At 33.4% G+C, this 19,126-nt stretch overlaps 1 pseudogene; it reads right to left on the reverse strand.

Moving 5' to 3' along the window:
* Positions 1 to 5,972: 5,972 nt before the first annotated feature.
* Positions 5,973 to 11,856, reverse strand: LOC107499530 (annotated as a pseudogene).
* Positions 11,857 to 19,126: the final 7,270 nt, after the last annotated feature.

Raw genomic sequence — 19,126 nt, forward strand, 5'->3', positions numbered from 1 at the left:
CCTCTCTGCCTCGTCCTCCTCTATACTAAGAAACTTAACTGGCTAACTCACACACAATGTAATTAAACAAGACAATCTATCTAAATTTAAATATCAATTCAGGAAAATGAAAAGAAAGTTTCAAGTATATTTGCAAATTCAAATGATTGGGTTCCTGGGATGTGAGTGACACTGGATGGAGGGATTTGTATACGGGATCATGTCATACACTTGCACCATTAATTAGATTAAGAATTCTTAAGAGATATACTAGCTTCATTGAAACCATTCAGTCTTTTATAAAGATGCATGAATTTGCTAGGAGATCCATACAAGGTAATTGATATCTTTTGCCTTAGGGAGATATTCAGTTTCAAAACTTTTATACAGGCAAATGTTCCTCAAGTTTAAGGCTTCACCTCATATAGATCAGTTTAGATTTTATTCTATATAGACCAAAGCACTAGTTGGTTGCAATTTTCCTTAATTACCTGTGGATTTAGCAATGATATATATACAGCCTTAATTGCTTAAGTCCCTCAGCAACAATTTTTTTGACAAGGTAATCAGAAGATTAAAATGAAGATGCAAATACTACAGATAATAATATCTGAACATTTATTTTTTATCTACCAAATATAGGGTGATCAGATATTAAAGAAAAAGTCTTCTAAATGATAATATAAATGTCTATGTTGTGTCTCACTGCTTTTCTTTTTCAATGTCTAAGAATAGAAAAGCACCACATGAAATATGACTATCTTTGCAAGATGTAAATTATTTCTTCCTTAAGAATGTAATAATGTTTTATAATTTTAATTCTATTTAAGTGATAATTTCTTTACAAAATTTAAATAAATGCTTTGTGTTTTTAAACAAGGTTTATATAATACAAGATGACACCTTCCCTTCTAGGTTGAATTTCTTACTGAAATTAAAAGTAAATTCTGTGGTCATTCATTAGCTTTGCTGTTTTCAACTTTATTTAAAATATATGTTCTTTAAAAGAGCCTCAATGATTGCTAAAAATAATATAAATGGCAAAGGCATAAAGGAACTCTCAGTTTGTCATGTTAAAATGGATACTTCACAATAGCTTCATCAAAAAGAGTTAGGTGAGAATTTTTCATTTTTAAAATTACACACACCTAAAATAGAATTATAAACATTCTATTATAGATCTAAAGAAGGATAGGACTCTCTTCTGAAATTATAATTATTCATTTCTTGTTTATAAAATATTTTGGATTTTTTTTAAAAAATAAAAAATAAATATTGAAGAAATGTAAGTTTAGCTGATTTCATATGAAAAGTATTCAATAGAATGAGCATCACATGAACGAAAATCTTTGGTTAAATAGTTCCAATTCTATAATCTTATATAGTATGGAAAAATTGCTTAGTGTTTATTACAGCTGTAAACATTTAATGACCGATAATTAAACAGCATCCGTACTGAATCTTGCAAGATTTAATTAAACATAGCACACTGCAGATGTGAGATTTAAATTACTATTTATAATTACATGTAAAACACAATTGCTGATATAAGTACATGGAATTCTGAGAGAAATTTGCAATTTCATCACATTTTAAATAATTTTTGCTTTGAATTTTTTATCCCATTTTTATTATGAAATGTTTGGTTAACAGATAAAATAATAAATATATCAAATGTGCTCATGAAAGTTGAGGACGAGTGAAGGACTATTGTCTCAGAAATATTTCTTTAGTATATTTGATTTAAAAATATAGTAAAAAAAAAAAAAGGAAAGGAAAAAATAAAAAGAAAATAGAAATAGACCCTCACCTAACTACAAATAAATCAAATAAAGAAAAATGAAAACTAGCCCAACACTATCATTAAATGTATAGAGAACAAGGAAAGAAAATGAAAAGGATTTTATTTTTCTTCAGTTTCAGTATTATGTGAAACTGGTATTTGAATATTATTTTCAAAGAGTCAGTGAAAAATATTAGTGTAGTATTGATTTAGAGTAAACTTTCAAATTTTTATATGAAAAACCTACTACATAGTGAGAAATTTTCAGCCCTCTTATTCATTATTAAAAATGCCTTTGGTATTTTAATCCATACAATGTATAGGAAATACAATGAACATGGAGAATTTTATAGTTGATGACACAGACTAACCGATTACACATATCATTCAATATACCTTTCATAACAGTAATTGTTCAACATCTTATTTGTGATATATTTCTCTACGGAGTTGAAAAACAAAAATGGAATGTGCCAAAGACTAAATTCAATTTACACCATTCTGCAATCCTGTATGTCTGTAATATTTCAAGATCACAAATGTTTACAATGAGAATCTTGTCAGTGAGGACCCTGAGACCAGAAATTCAAATGGCTAGTGTTCAAGTGACTAACAAAGAATGGCGTGAACCTCCATATTCTTTATCTCTACAAGCATAAAGTAAGGCACAATTTTGTTTTTGTAAATTATAGGAGTGAATTACACCCTAATATCAAAATTAATTACCTGGTCATTCTTGATTAACACTTCTCTTGTCACTATTGTATTGCAAAGAACTACCAAATCTGTAGGTGGGCTGAGAGAAAAATATAAATTATGTATTCAACAAGAAATAATTTGTCATATCATATGTACTTATATGCATATATAGTACTATAATTGTCCATGGCATTAATTTTTTATTTAAATCCAACTGATTGGTCAGGTAATATTAAATATTTTTAAAGTAATTAAAATTATTATTCAAAATTTAGGAGGGAACTATGCCTTTTATTAGCAGACTAAATCAGTGTTTTATAATAGTTTGGAATGACTTTTCTTATTCAATAAAACTATGTGGATTCAGTTGTAGGAAGAACAAAACATTTGCTTTCATTGATGAATTCATATTATGGAAGAATTAAGTACAGAGAGTAAAACAATGGCAGGAAGAGGCTAGTTATGTTTCTTATAGACTAGAAAAAAAATTTTTCCTTTCCTTGACCCCCTAATTTTCAGCCTTGGCAGTTGCAAAATAAATCAAATAGGTATTAAAAAATAATAAAAATAGATGAAACAGTCTCAAAGTTATCGATTCAAAGAGAAGATTCTGATAAAGACAAATAGATGGATCCTAGCAATGGAGCTGTCCAGGGCTCCATATGCATGTGACAGTTTCTTATTTACATGTCGCTCATGTTTATGCATGTTCAGAAGAATACAGCTGGTACCCCATTCTCCAGAAATTAGACACTGGTCAAGTCTACAAACAGTAGCCACATTTGAGCTTGTAATGTACTTATCATGAAAAGCTAGACGCTCTAATGTTAGGGAGGGGGGAAAAGCAGCACAATATGCTTTATAAAGATAACAGACATTTTTCAAAAAACAAATACCATATATTCAATTCAGCTCCTTTAGGTGCTTTTATGTTATAGGAATTCTGCTGGTGATGAAAACAGCATTCAGCCAATCAAATGGCGGTACCCTAGTGCCATCCAAAGTAGAAGCCTAGTGTTTAAAATAACCCTGATGAATTATTCATAGATCCGATGTTTATGCAAATTATAGAATCATGCACCCACCTGACCACCAAGGGAAGAAAAAAAAAACACAGGGATAAAAAACCCCACCATGCTTTTAGCATTCTCTAGAACCTATGTAATCAAATGATAATATTCTTTCATTAAATGCATCAAGGAATTACAATCCTTACCTGGTTAGTTTGTAGGGCCTTCAGATTTTCTGGATGAAATAACTGACTGTGCGTGCAACCAATAATACTGAACTGAAAAGCTGATTAAGGGCACTTACTTAATGCAAAGCCACTCACTGAATATTCATATGATGCCTGTGTTTATGCAAATTAAAGCAAAAGAAAGCCCACGGGGATTGGTTGCCATAGCCCACAAATACTGTGTACAGCAGAAAATATAGAGAGTAGTGACAAATAAATCTTGAAATTCATAGCTTTGGAGCAACAAAGAAGAAATAGTAAAATATTAAAAGCCTAGGTGAATTACAGTTTTAAAGTGTTTATTTAATCATATTACTCTAGGACTATTGATTATTTCTACCATGTAATGATCTATAATCATCTTAATGCCAAAAGATACCATCACTTGTGTTTTTCAGCTTTATTTATCTTGCAGTCATTTATATGAACAAACCCCTTAGAAGCATAGAGTAGTGAAGAAGAAATAATTATAATAAAAATATAATCCAATATACTAATAATGAAACCTAGGGCCATGTGTGGCCCTTTATTGTCTTTCATATAGTAAACCTTCAGTAGTAAAATCTTCTGAGAGAATGAAATGCCAGTGGATGACCTCCAACATTAGGTTGAGCTCTTTGCTTTCTTAATACTGATGTATATGTCTGCTTCATTCGAAATGGAAATTATTTTACATTAGAATAGATACTGTGAATCTTTTAGCCAAGAAGATTTGGGCACATACAGTTTTAAATTCCAAGAATTTTTACTTTTGGAGCCCAGATGCAATAATGTTCTTTGCAATGCATGCTAATATGTAGCATCCTAATTAAAAAAAAAATGTGTAAATACATGTGAATCGATTACAGGCATTGACAGGATTCATAATATTTAAATGATACAATGCATGTCTGGCAAGAAATGATTTACATTGTCAAAGATATTCTTCACTTTTTACTTTTTAGTAAGTAAGAGGTGGAGATGACGAAAGGTCCTGGAATGCATCTAATAGTTTTGTTTGCTTTTTTCTCTTTGTTTTCTGGAACATAGTTTCCAAATTTCAAAAATAAGAAAACAATGTTTTTCATGGCAGCTACCATTGAATGACAAGCATTTATCATTTCCGATATTTTTAAAATAATTTTTACATTGTTATTTCACAGTCATTCTAGTCTCCCCTATGTAACATAATGAATTTTCAAATATTTAAGCATCTATATAAAGCTGGCTACACTCACCATGAATGCTATGAAGACTAGATACAATGTTTATTACCTTGATTTAGGTAGTCTCACAAGTCTAAATTTAGTCATCAAATTGTATTTATTAAATATGTGCGGTTTTTTGTATATCAATTAGACCGCAAGAAAACCAGAGGAAAAAGAGACTAGATCCAATTCTTGAACATTTTCCTCGAGGCATTTAGAAAGAAAGAGACTTCTTTTTGGCACTTCATGGTTGCCTAATTATAGCTTTCATGGTTTCAGATAATTTCATATATTTTAAAGTTGCTCATTAGCTTTCCATGAGAGTAATCTTCATAAATGTACATTTATCTACATCCACATATATTTTCTATAACTTATTGTAAGTACATATTGATTCTAATTAATGTCTCCTTAAAATTTCCTTTTCTTAAGTTTCAGAATAGACTTTGAAAATACAATGTGATTGACATATCAAGTATTTAGAACAAAATTGGTAAAATTTTTGATGTTGTGAATTTCTATTATTGTTTATTGGTTACTTATTGTATTCAATCCATTAGTTATTATATTCACACATATTTGTTCTAAAATAGAGAATAAAAATTAATAGGTAATTAGCAGTATACCTGCCTAGTAATCATGCAATTCTTTTTCTTCTACTGATTTAAGAATGTATTACTCAGAAGGTGGACTGGTAATTTCTTAAAATTTTTAATTAAATAGTTTTAATTAATTAAAACGTCTAAGAAATAATATTTAGTTGACCAGCCACAGTTGCCTTTTACTAAGCTCCCACATCTCCATAAAAATATTTTTTGAAAAAAAAAATGTGGACATAATCCCCTGTTCTTTCTCTAAAGAACATTTCTTCATGTAGCTTAATTCCCTCTAGAAACATTTTTTTGATAAAATATACTCCAATAGTTAACGGTGATGATGATGATAATAATAGTTATTATTGTTTGATTTTGTTTTGGTTTTGTTTTTATTGTTTTGTTTTGTTTTCATGTTTCTCACTGCCTCTGATCAAGTTTTTATTCAAAATTAGCTGTCTAAAGTGATTTGACTTTTATGGAATAAAGTAATTTCAGTTTATGCCACAGGCTTCTTCTGTGGTGGGTTTCTTTTCCACAGGTTTCTTCTCAGCTGTGGTTTCTTGACAGCTGCAGCCTTTTTTCCCCACCATAGGCTTCTTGTCTAGAACTCCCTTCTTCTCATCTGATTTGGCTTCTAGCGTAGCTGCTGCTCTATCCACCTGGATGGAGCTTGTGATTCTTGGCCTGGGGAAGAATGGTGTTCTGGTGTGGTCTTCGCATATGGGTTTCACTTCAATCTGATTCTCCAGTGTTTCAGTGGATTCTTCTGTAGGACTCTGTGTTGAATCTTCTTGCCTGGTGCTCAGAGGGCTCTTTAGATCTCTGGGCTTTTTACGGTTTTGCTAAGGTCGATATTAAACATCTTGTGAATGGGAAAGTTGTAGTTACTCTTGAGAGAGGCAGCGTTACACCAAATGCCATACAGATCATCTAACTTGCTGAAAACACTTTCAGTCCAAATGCAGAGATGGCCCACATGCCCACCAGGAGCAAGTTTAAAAATGTTCAGTTTGCTTACATTAAGCAGAGTAATCGCTGGGAATTTTCTGAAGGCTTTGATGATGCCATTGTCCTCATTATAGATGATGCAAGGTTCCCTGAACTGGATAGGACAACCATTTCTCATTATGCCTTTGCCAGCTCTCATTCGCTGAGCATAGACCTTTATAATATCATTCCAGGCCTTAAGTTTCAAAATAGCCTCCTTGGTCTTCTTGTAGCCTTCAACTTTATCTTCAACCACCAAAGGAAGTTTAGGAACTTCCTCAATAAATGACCTTTAAACATGCCCAGTACTGGTAAGACCGAGGCTGCCAAGGCAGAGCAGATCACAGATAGCTTCTGTGTTGTGTTCACTCTGTGTTGCCAACGGCGCCAGGTTTTGGTTGATGCAAACATGCGGACTCCGTGGCACATAGTGCCAAGAGCCTCCCAGCCGGAATGACGAATCCCACCGCCTCGAACTCTAAGATTTCGCGCCACAGTTCTGCCAGTGCCCCATGACTCAGTGCTAGTTTGAAGACCTGCTAATTCACTGACAGCACAGGGCTCTCTATTGTTTTTGCGCAAGTTGGTGTGAACAAAGTTCACAACATCTGGTCGAATGGGAGCCTTGAACACAGCTGGCACAGTGACATTTTTTCCAGATGATTCCCTCTTTCGGAGTACACCGATATCAGTGGACGAGCAAACGCCACGGCGAGGAGAGGAGAGGGCCGCACTCCTCTCAACCTGGTGGCTCCCACAGGTAAAGGTCGATTTTGTTTTCAGTGTAACTACCCTCATTGAAAGGCCTGGGAGAAATGCTAAGACTACAAAACCAATCAACAACATGACAACGCATTTTCATGTCAGTAAATTCAGATTTTTAAAAAATATCAAACTTTTCCAGCTTTCAAATTAAAATTTAAACACGTTTTTACCAGGATCAGTTACGGTTCATTTAAGCTGCATTGGTTATGCTTTGGTTTCAAGAAAGGTAAGGCTTTCTTCAGAAAGATATTTATATTTTCAAAGAAAGCACATTTTACACACACACACACACACACACACACACACACACACACACACACACACCTCAAATGAAGTCAGAGTAAGATGTAAATGGATGTTACTAAAGTCATCCTCTGTCTGATTCCTGATATCATTAGTGGGATTTTTCTCTCTTTTTCACAGATTGGATCTCTTAATTTCTGGCCCTTGTACAAGTGTAGGGTATTTCTGACAACTTTAAAATATCTATAGGCCAAATCCAAACTGCCCTAGGCCACGGTGACCTCTTATCCTGTATCTATGTGGGGCAAGAGTAGCTTATTCAGTGAACTGGGTTCTGTAGAAAACCAAAATTGTCCATTCTATATGAAATAACACATTTTTGAGATAGAGTTAACTGATTTAAATGATGAATTCATAATATCCAGTTTCAGAATTCATCCAATTGTATACTCTGTGGTGACCATGAAATCCTAAAGGACTATTTATATATCCTTTAAAGGTTTCATAAAGAGATAAAGTTCAGCTTATTTGCCATTTGTGTTAGAAATTAACTCTCTTTAGAAGCCAACTCCCTGGGGTTTGTATAATCGATCCGAAAATATGTGAATAAATATATAGCGGTAACTAAAACTCGATCAGTAAATTATCCAGGTGAAATTAGTAGTCCATTGACTCAGATTTCTCCAGGGGCTGGCTCCCCTTCTACCAAAAAATAAAATAAAATAAACTATAAAATAAAATTAAAAAACAAATAAATAAATAAACAAACTTTATTTGGTCTATAAATATTTTTAAATTAAAATTAGTTGCCAAGATTTAAAATTACAAGATTTTACAAGAAAACCAGAAAATCAGAAAGTGCATCACTCTGGGCTGGCAAAGTAACAAACCCCTGGAGCCAGGTAGGGGTGCTCCCTAAAAGCAGGTCCTGGTTTTCCCTCTGCAGAGAGTTCTCACTAGAGTGCTTTGCTCTTTTATGCTATCCCTGGAGGCATCTGAATTTGTGACCTGAGGCGTTTGATTTGAAATCATGAAGTTTGGGGTAGCAATGAATTTTGAGACTGTTTTCAATCTGCTATACATGTCTGATTTTTATGCTTTTATTTAATAGGTGTATGTTTATAAATTTATTGTTCAAGAAGTAATTCATAATGAATAGTAATCTGTGCAAAGATAGCTAGGCTGTTTCCATGTGTACATTTTGACAATTCTGCTTATATTAGATATTATCCTTCTGTTTTTTATAACTATATTAGCAAAAGTATCTCTAATAGAAAAGTAAAATAAAACATCAATATTCACATGTTACAGGTTATTTATCTATAGCAAACTTAAATATATACACACACACACCTAGGTACACTAGATATATTACTAATTTAACAATGTCCTTTTTGGGTAATAACATCAAAGAGAGAGTCCCTGGGTTCTTTTTTCTTCTTTCTTCGGTTTTCCAAATGTTCCAAGGCCTATCTGGTTTCACCAGGGATCACAATCCTCATGGTCCTCCTGTTCATAATTCTTACTTGATACTATGCCTCTCTAACTTGGTAAGGATGTGGGGGAAAGGGAAAAAAATATTCTCGGACTGTTTGGAGAATTCCCTCATCTATCTGCTCCAGGTGGCCCTAGCACAAAAACCAGATTATGATGACATGGGTCCATATGAACTCTTTGGCAAGAAAACTAGTCCAATCATAAAAGGAAATTCTTCGATTTATTTGTAATGGAGAAACAATCTATTCACTCTACAATCTCACCTACAGTAACTAATAACTTTTAGGTTATGGTTGCAATTTACCTAAAGCAGCATTTCTCTCCTGTTTGAGTCCTGAGTAAACTTTGCTCACATACCACTCTTTAGTAAGACCGTTTGGTGCTTGTTTGTTTGTTTAAAAATGCAATATCTTTACATAGCAAAAATATTTTAAATCAACTCTCAAGGAAGCTTAACTGCTTCTTGGACATTATGGTTTTGTTATACATAAAGATGGGAAGCTCGTGCATAGATACCTAGGTCTTCTCTACACCAAATTGAAAAGTGGACAAAATGTTTTTTCCTCTTTCTCCCTCTCCCCTCTGCTTGCTATGCATGGTCCCCGCATCATGCTCACTGCATACAGATCTTCTGGGCGATATGCCTTGCTCTTGATTTTGTTTTTCCCTACATCTCAAAATTTCTTTTACTGCTTGCCCTTTTTAAGGGCTCTGACATCTGGTTTGTTCATCGAAGTTAAGTTAATACATTTGTTTGAGCAATTTAACGGATTATAAAAGAGCCAGTGTGGCAGAGACAGTTTGGTTCAAATGAATCTTTCAAATTGCTCTATATCTTCAAGTATCTGCCAAAACAATATTGGTTCTAGTGGCACCTAATTTAACTTCTAAAAGCAAGGAAGGAGGTAATGCTAGTGTAAATTCATTGAGGGGGAAAAACATTTACAAATATAGTACAGATCTCATTTTGGTGAGAGAATGGGGAATCACTAATTGATACCTTGATTTAACTTATGGTTCAATAATAAAGTACTATGGTTGCAGCCTGGAGTCTCATTTTCTAAGGTAACTTCTGAACTTGACATATTTCAGAGCATAGACTATCATATTTGTCAATCTCTATCCCTTATGCATGGCACAATGCAGCTTCTAATCTACTTCCTATCACTGAAATAGTATATTTCTTTTTATATATAAAATTCTATATAACTTAATATAAATGAAATATAGTCTTTATGTCTGTTTCATTTACTTAGTGCAAATGTTTCAGATTTATTCATGTTGTTGCAGGTATCAGTAGTTTACTATTTTTTAGTGCTGAATAGCAGTTCATTGAATATATTACCATTTGTCTATTCATTCACCAGTAACTAGATATTTTGATTGTTTCCAGTTTCAGCTATTAAAAATAAATTTTCTATAAACATTTGCATGCAAGTCTTTATGCGGACATACGCATTAATTTTTCTCAGTTAAACACTTATGAATAGAGGTGGTAAGCAATGTAACAGTGTATATTTAACTTTATAAGAAACTACCAAACTGTCTTCCAACCTGACTTGTAAAATAGACTAAGGTATCCTCCATGATCCTTTCCTCCTAGCGTTCATGCTCTTTTATAACTTCCACTCTTGAGTGTGGGCAAGACCTGTGACTTACTTCTAATGAATAGAATATGGCAAATGGAAGAGGATGCCATTCCCATCAACACATTATCTTATATAAGATTCTGTGTTGCTAGTAGACTCATGCTTTATCTCCCTTGCTATCTTTGAAGAAACAAGTTACCACAGATTCTATAGCCACACATAAATTAACTGCCAAAAACCCAAGGGAGCTGGAAAAGGGCCCAAGCCTGATGGCAGTCTTGTGAGACCCTAAAAAGAGGACACCAATAAGCCATAACTCACACTTAGGACCTATAGAAACTGTATAATAATATATGTGTTATTTTTAACCATTGTCTGTGGTAATTTGTCACACAGTCATAGTAGATTAGTACAGTAGCTGTATCACTTTGTATTCCCACCATCAATGTGCATTCCAGTTGCTCCACATCCTTGATTGGATGTTGTAAATCTTTTCCATTTTAACCATTCCAATCTACTTCACAAAAACTTTATCGATTTCTATAAAAAAGCCTGCCTAGATTTTAATTAGGATGGCAACAAATCTAAAGCTGAATTTAGGAAAATCGACATCTAACAATATTGAATATTCTGATGAATGAGCCTGGTCTATCTCTCCATTTATTTAAACCTTCTTTAATTTCTCACAACAGTCTTTGCAGTTTTCATTATTGAAGTCAGTCACCTGGATACATCATGTTAAATTTATCCGTAAATCATTCCCACTTTTAATGCTAGTTTTAATGGTATTTAAATTTTTAAATTTATAAACAGTTTATTTCCTGGTACATACAAATAAAAATGATTTTTGCACATTTACCTGGTACTCTGCTACCTTGTAGACTTTAGATTTTATCTGTAGCTTCCTTGCACTTTCAACATTTGTTTGGGTGGGCTTAGAGTAGCCTTTGCTCTAGGGAGGGTTTAGCCCTACGTGGCTCTTTCGCAGTTTCCATTGAATTTCCTGAATGAACATTAAGAATGCTCCTGTCTGTGAGCCCAGGAAAGTGTTCAGCTTAAGGACCCTGATCTCTCTTTGCCCCTCTGTGTGCAAAGACTCAAGAGAACTCATATGCAGAATTTTGAAGCTTTTTTCCTGAAGACCACCTCTTCTCTGGAACTCTGCTTTGCAACTCCCAGGTGCCTTAGCCTACCTGAACTCCAATCTCTGTGTTGTCAGTTCACCAAGAATCCAATTCTGCCCTCCATGTTTCACAGTGTGAATGTGCTCCCAGGCAGAAAGCCAGGCAATCATAGAGTTTACCCATTTTTGTTTCACTTAATGTTCCTAAACTGCTTTTCATCTAATTTTTAAAAATAGTTCTTTTAGACATTTAATCCAGTTTCAGGCAAAAATGTAAATCAAATCCCTGTTACTATATCATAGCCAGAAGTGTACATCTCTGCTTGTGTCTTAAACTTTTTAAATTCTCCAATTTGATCCTTTTCTCTCTTTTTTTTTCACATTACTCATAATTTCTGGTCTACCCGATACTATTTTTTGCATGCTAACAGAATTGACAAAATATAACCACACAAAAATTTATGAGTATGCAGCTATCAGGCATTTCTTTCAGATATCAACAAATAAAATAGACAAAAAAATAAGGTTATGGAGAATTTTAATAATATATTTAATAACTTTAATTTGATTTATAGAGAACTTCTGACCAACAACAGAAAATATACATTCTTTTAAAACACACATGAAACATTAAAAAGATAACCTTTTGGCCTCAACATAATCTCAATTATTCCAAAAAGCATAATCCATACAGATTATAAATCTAGTAACAATGTTATAAATTTTGTAATTAACAATAAGAAATAGCTAAAAACATACATTCATCTGGAATTTAAACATGTGTTTTGAAATAACTCATGTTAAAGAAGCCCTCAAAAAAAAAATTACAGATAATAATAGAGTTGTTTCACATGGAAATTTAACTTCCACAGATTCAAAAATGTTTACTTATATGAGGGAGAAAGAATGAGAGTTATAAATAACGATATAAATAATGTGGTCGATTCTGACTGCCATGCCTTTCAAAGAACAGATGCATGTGAGAAGGGAGCATGTTCTGCTGCTTCAGCTCTGCTGCTCTTCATGATGCGAGTATTACACCCTCCTGAATAGGGCACATCTTTTAAAGAAACATTAAGGTACCTTCCACTATTGGTAATGACAGACCAGGTATTTAGAACCAAATCACTTAGTGAAGCCAACCAGAGGATTTACCATGAAGTTAATAACAGCTTAGTTTTCAGGACTCCTTGCTTGCCTGTTTCCTCTCAAGGCCCTGTACTTAATTTTGAACTATTTTTCTTAAAGAGTGACCCACAAATTGTATAAGTTTCAAGCTCCACAAAACATAGTAGCCAACCAAAAAAATATTAAAGTTCAAAATGGTAGTGATAGTGTCCAGAGAGTCCCGAAATCCAAGTACACCTGGTCTTCAGTGCTCCTTCTGTGAAGGAGACATTTTCAGATCTAGAAAAATCTTTGAGAAGCTGAGGAGAGAAGTACTTTTGACAACGTCTTCAAAATAGAGCAATAAAAGCTAGAGTCCAGGGTTTGACAAGGGAGGGTAGTCCTGGCAAACAACCTTAAGGGACACATGTTAGTTGTAAGAACAAACAGAAAGTAATGTAACCTTTGAAAGCAATGCAACAAGCTGTAAGTCACCTGGGTTGCACAGAAAACTTCAGACTTTGAAATTTACTTAAGGTCATCTGTTTTGCTTGTGTCCCAAATGCTTGACAAAAGCGAAAAGAAATTCTCTTTGAAGGAAAATAACTTCAAATTATTTCAGACTTCAAATTATTTTAGACTTCAAATTATTTTAGACTTCAAATTATTTCTACAAATTATTTTTCAAATAGAACATATAATACATAGCCAAAAATGAGGGGGAAAGACAATATAAGCAACAATCAAACACAATAGATAATGAAATGGATTTATCAGCACACTAGTAAATGAAATTACCAGATACAGACTGTAAAATAACTATGCTTACTATGGTCTTGGAATTAAAAGCATAATCTCCAAGTGTCAGCTGAGAACTAGAAATTATTAAAAGTGACATAGCCTATGTTTTTAAAAACTAGAAATTGTAGAGCTCACAGTGCACACAGAAAAATAAGAACCCCCTGGATATTACTATAGCAAATAAGACACACACAGGGAGGAAAATGGAGAAATGAGAGAGATCAAAACGAGCTGCCTTCTTCAGGGCAGATAATTTTCTGGCCTATACCGATCTCGTTGAGGACTAAATGGTCTTTAAGTCCATTTGTTATTGTGACAATCTTATAGAGAAGTCAACTCTTACTCTCTTACTCCCAATCCTAATTTGAGTTTACAAAAGCACTCTGCCATGTAATATCAAGGATTTACCCTTGGTCTAGTCAGCTATGATTAGAGGAGATCTGCATTTTGAGATTTCCCCAAAACACAAAGGTGAGGGCATGCATGCTGTAATTGGAAATGCAGGACCTGAAGACTCTCAGACTCTTACTCTAAGATTATTTTCATGACTGCAATTTTGCCTTACATTTCATCATATAATTAGAAATTTCAAAAGATATTTTACTGTCTTTCTAAAAATTTTCCAGAATGTCACCCTTTTTTTGAAATACTAAATATGTTAATTGTTGGTGGGTTTTCTGTTTTCTTACTTAAAGAGGGACCTCCATGTCATATAACTAAGCGACTTTTACTTTGTAGCCTCATTCCCCCTCTATGTAACCATTAAGTATTTCCCTAAGGTTTTACCCTACACTCACTCCCTAGGCAACCTCTTCCATGATGAGAGCTTCAAAAACTACCTATGCAATAATCCCACATATAACCACTAGTTGAAATCACTCCTATTATTTTTGAAATATTTAAATTGTCCATCTCAAAGTAATTTAAGATGTTAATGACAGAGGAAAATACTTAGTGTATGTGGAAAGCCTCTGAATGATCTTCACAATTTTTCTGTAAATCTGAAAGTTTTTAGCTTTTAAGTTTTAAAATAAACTTTATGAAAAATATTGACAACCAAATTTAAGAATTCAATGGATAAAATGGAAAAACAGGTGGTCAAGGCACGAATAATGTTTATTCAGTGCCAGAAAATGAGTAATCTGATCTAAGGATTTTATGCTCACCCAAATTATCATCTGGATTAAAGAGAAAAATCCTTGATTCTCCTGGAAAACAAAAATGAGAAAACAAAATCTAGCTTTAAAAAGTTTTTTTTAATTTTAAATTCAGGAAAAAAAAATTTATTATTTATCTATTCTTGCATAAAAATACCCCAAAACTTTCAGCTTAGAAGAACAAACATGTATGATGTAATGATTTCTGTGGGTCAAAAATTTGGAGGTGCTTAACTGGGTGGTTCTGACCCAGCATTTCTCATGAGTCAAGATGTTGGTCAGGGCTCAGTCATGTGAAAGCTTAACTCTGGCTGGGGGCTCTGCTGGAGGGTAATTCACCAGATGTTGGCAATGGACTCAGTTTCTTATTCCCAGGAGGCTCCAATTTTTCATCAAGTAGATGTTATCCAAGGGCTGCTTGGAAGCATCAAGAATGAGTGGTCTGAGACAGAGAGAGAGAGAGAGAGAGAGAGAGAGAGAGAGAGAGAGAGAGAAAGACAGAAGCCCCAGTGCCCTTAAAGGCCTAATCTCTGATGTTACTTGTCAAGGAGGTGGGTTGAGGAGGAGGAGGGGGAATAAGGTGAGTTAATTTCACCTCTTATTGGAAGAAATATGGAAAAAATTGTGGACATATTTTAAAATCTCTGGTGGAAACAAGTGCCAAAGTATTAATTTACTTATATTTAAAATTAAGGAGTTCATCGATATCTAAGAATTTTTAATTTAGTTAAAATTTTATTGTAATTCCTAATGAATTTGTAGTCTTCCTTCCCCTCAACATTTAAAGTATATTTTAGAAACGAATATATCCCATGATGAAAAACTATGTGAAGTTAGCAATTATTTCAGTTTCATTTCATTTTCTTTTTCTTCTATTACATTCAAATAAAATTAATTTAATACTTTAAAATAACATGCATGAAATTTATGAAATTATTTCTATATATTTCTACAGTCCTTTATTTTTCTATCTATAGATGTAAATAGAGAAATGTCTATAATGCTCTTTACCTAGTAATTTATTCTATTTCTAGGTGATACAATTTGTTTTGACTTTCTAATTTTCATTACTCTGTTTTACTTGAGCAAAATTCTGACCCTGTGGGCTTGCTTTCTCAGAGTTTACATAATCTCCAGTCCAAAGGCTTTATGCTAGGTAGTGACATCAGAAAGTGCCTTATAATGAATAGGACAAACAGAGACTCATGGACATGGATAATGGACTAATAGTTACCAGAGGGTGGGGGGGGAGAATTTAAATCATTTCTTCAATTAAAAAAAAAAACAACTTAAGAACCACTAGATTTGTAATTATATTTCAGGAAATGATTTGTAACATGATGTATCTGAATTATTGTAATAATATGTTGGATTATTAATAACATTAAATAAGATATAAAAAAATTTTTTTAAATGCCTTCTAAGATTTTGTTCAAAGAGACAGGACCAATCAGATGACATTCCTGGTGTGAGGAGGGTACAGATTAGCAGGGAGAAAACTGTATTAGCCTTCCCAGAGTGATATCTGACCATCTCTGGAAAAAGAACACTTCATGTGATTTCCCACATCATCTTCTTGCTCTAGTCCTTTTTTTGAATTAAAATTCAAGTAGGCAGAATAAATATGGAGATTACTATTATTATCTGACTATTACTATTATTATCCGACTATTTTTGACCCTGGTTTTATTTTATTTATTTTGTTGTGTTTTACTTTTTTGCTCTCTTGATTTCCAGTAGCAGCTTCATTCTCCAACCCCTCTATCTATCCTAAAATAAATCTTAAAACTTTAAAACTTTAAAATCATCCTGTAGATATCAGTTGGATAATATTTTAATTAAGAATTTTACATCTTTTTTAAGTGAAATTTGCATATATTTCCTTCTCTTGCACTCTAATAATTCTGTTTTGATATTAAGGTTGTATTAATACAGTTTATTTTTCTATTCTTAGAAACACTTTTCTTCAAACATTGATTATTAATTCTAAAAACTTTGCATCAGTTGTCGTTGTATACCTGATGAGATCTGTGAAGAAGAGGTAGGTGTGAATCCTCCCTGTGTATCCTAAATATTCTACATCCTCACATTAGCCCACATTTCGCATCTACAAATTTGTTAACATTTTTAGCTGAATTCTTCTTACTAAATTGTGTGGTGTCAAGGTAAATAATTGTTCATATCCTTTCTCTCCTTGGAAGTTCCTGTCTTTCCTTAGATTGCAAGTTAGTTACCCTAAGACCTAATCTGTCTGTTGCATTCGCGAGTTGTGATTTTGTAGTTATTTGATTTTTTGTTGTTGTTGTAAGGGTAGGAGTGGTGCACTTTCCAGCTCTCTTCATCCTTAACAGAAACCAGAAGTCCACTCTTCTATTCTGATCACCTCCCAAGTCAAAGTCAAGTTCTAGGCTCAAATGTAATTACCCTGAAGGAATCTATAGTATGCAATATAGGTTCCACTTTTATGTTTGACCTCATTTGTATGTCTATATTTATTATATTGTATGATATATATTTTTAAATCCTCCAATTCTTAATGAATTGATGTTAATAAACAAAAAGATATACAGAAAGTTCTATCTGCTTTTCTGTCCTTTCCTCTTTTAAAGAGAATTCCAGCTTTCCCTCTCAGTTTCTTCTCTTGGTTTTTGAGGGGTGGTATCCCTTGTCAACACTTTTATTTGAAATAAAAAAAAAAACAAGAAGAAAGGAAAAGGGAAGAGAGACAGGAGTCATACAAACTAAAACTAGGGTAAGAGTTTTTGATGGTTATTAGACATGTGAAGAAAAAAAGAGCAAGAGAAAGAATTTATTAACACCATTGTAGAACACGGTGTATAAAATAGATTATTTTAAAACTTCTTTTTGGCTGTGGAATTTTTTTTTTTATCTGAGAAAGGGTGATGCATGTCATGTCATGGCTTTATCATATTGTCCAAGTCAATAGCTAAACAATCCTAAGATCTCTTTCATCTTTAAGATACATTGTTCTAGATACATAATGTTCCCTCCCATTAAGTTACATATCTACTGCAATAGAAGTGATTTTTAAAAACATGTGCTTTTGTGATTTTCCCTTATTTCTAAAAACTGCTCTAATAATGATATAATATTAAATGAAAGGATATATGCACTGTTACACAGAGATTCCTTCTCTAGTAATCTAACCCATAATATCAGTAGAAAGATACATATTTCATTATTATGTCTAAAACAAAAACCTAGAAACAATCTAATGTTCAGTGAAAGAGAATGGCTGAATAAATTATGATGTGTCATTTAAAGTGAATATTATACAAGAATTAAACAGAATGTGCTATATTTATATATTAATTTAGAAATTTGTGTCTATTGTATTCTTACTAGAAAAAGCAACAGTGAGTATTAAATATAGCATATTTGATTTGTCTAAAACTATATAAATATATATTAGCAGATATATCTGCATAAATATAAAAAAATAGGAAAGAATACCAAATTTAAAATGGCAGTTATTTCTAGAAGTTGCAACTGAAGAAAGGAAGAAACAAAGAGGGGGAGACATGTCCTTTATTCATGTATTTTTTAATGGACCTATTTTCTATCTACCTTCAGCCTGTGGAGAAAATCTTACATCTCTTAGCTTTAAATATATACTATCTATACACGGACATTTCCAGATTTATATGTCTTCAGCCCCAAACCTTCCCCGAACTTCAGATTTATATATCTAACTACTTGTATGACATCTTTATTTGGGAACTTAATAGCGATACAAAATTGAGCCTCTGATCTTCATATTTCCTTCACCAGTCCTCTCCTGGCTCCCCTCCCCTACAAAAAATAACCAACCCTGCTTCAACCATTTTAGACCCATGAAAAGAGTAGTCATGGTGTTAGCCTGGAAACTATGCATGGGACCAATAGCATGGGCTTCTCATGGAGGCTCAATATCTGACTTGTCAGGAATGAAGTCTCATGTTAATTGCTCAATGTGTTATCAATCAGCCATTTGGTGGCAGCCTAATTTAATCAAGCCATGTCTTCCCTGGAGTGCATTTATGTATTAGGGTAAACTAAGGCATAACTAATATTTCAAAACTGCCCCTGGATGAGGCTGAAGCTACCCTTCGGAAGCCTAAAGGAGCACCTATTTAGCTTCAACCTCTTCTCTGTCTTGCTTTCATCACTCTTATTGGTTTCTCCTGGGAGCAGTTTCTTAATAAATCACTCGCACGGGAAACCTTGGGTTAGGATCTGCTTCTGGGATTTCAGCTTGCGACTCTATTACCACTGGCAAGCTTGTTGCTCTTCCATTGGCCCCATCTCCTCAAGGTATTCTTATTGCCTTCAGCGTGAAGTTCCAGCACTAGCAGCACCAGAATCCGGGTAAGTGT

This window comes from Rousettus aegyptiacus, unplaced genomic scaffold, assembly GCF_014176215.1.
Source record: "Rousettus aegyptiacus isolate mRouAeg1 unplaced genomic scaffold, mRouAeg1.p scaffold_m13_p_8, whole genome shotgun sequence".
Lineage (NCBI taxonomy): Eukaryota > Metazoa > Chordata > Mammalia > Chiroptera > Pteropodidae > Rousettus > Rousettus aegyptiacus.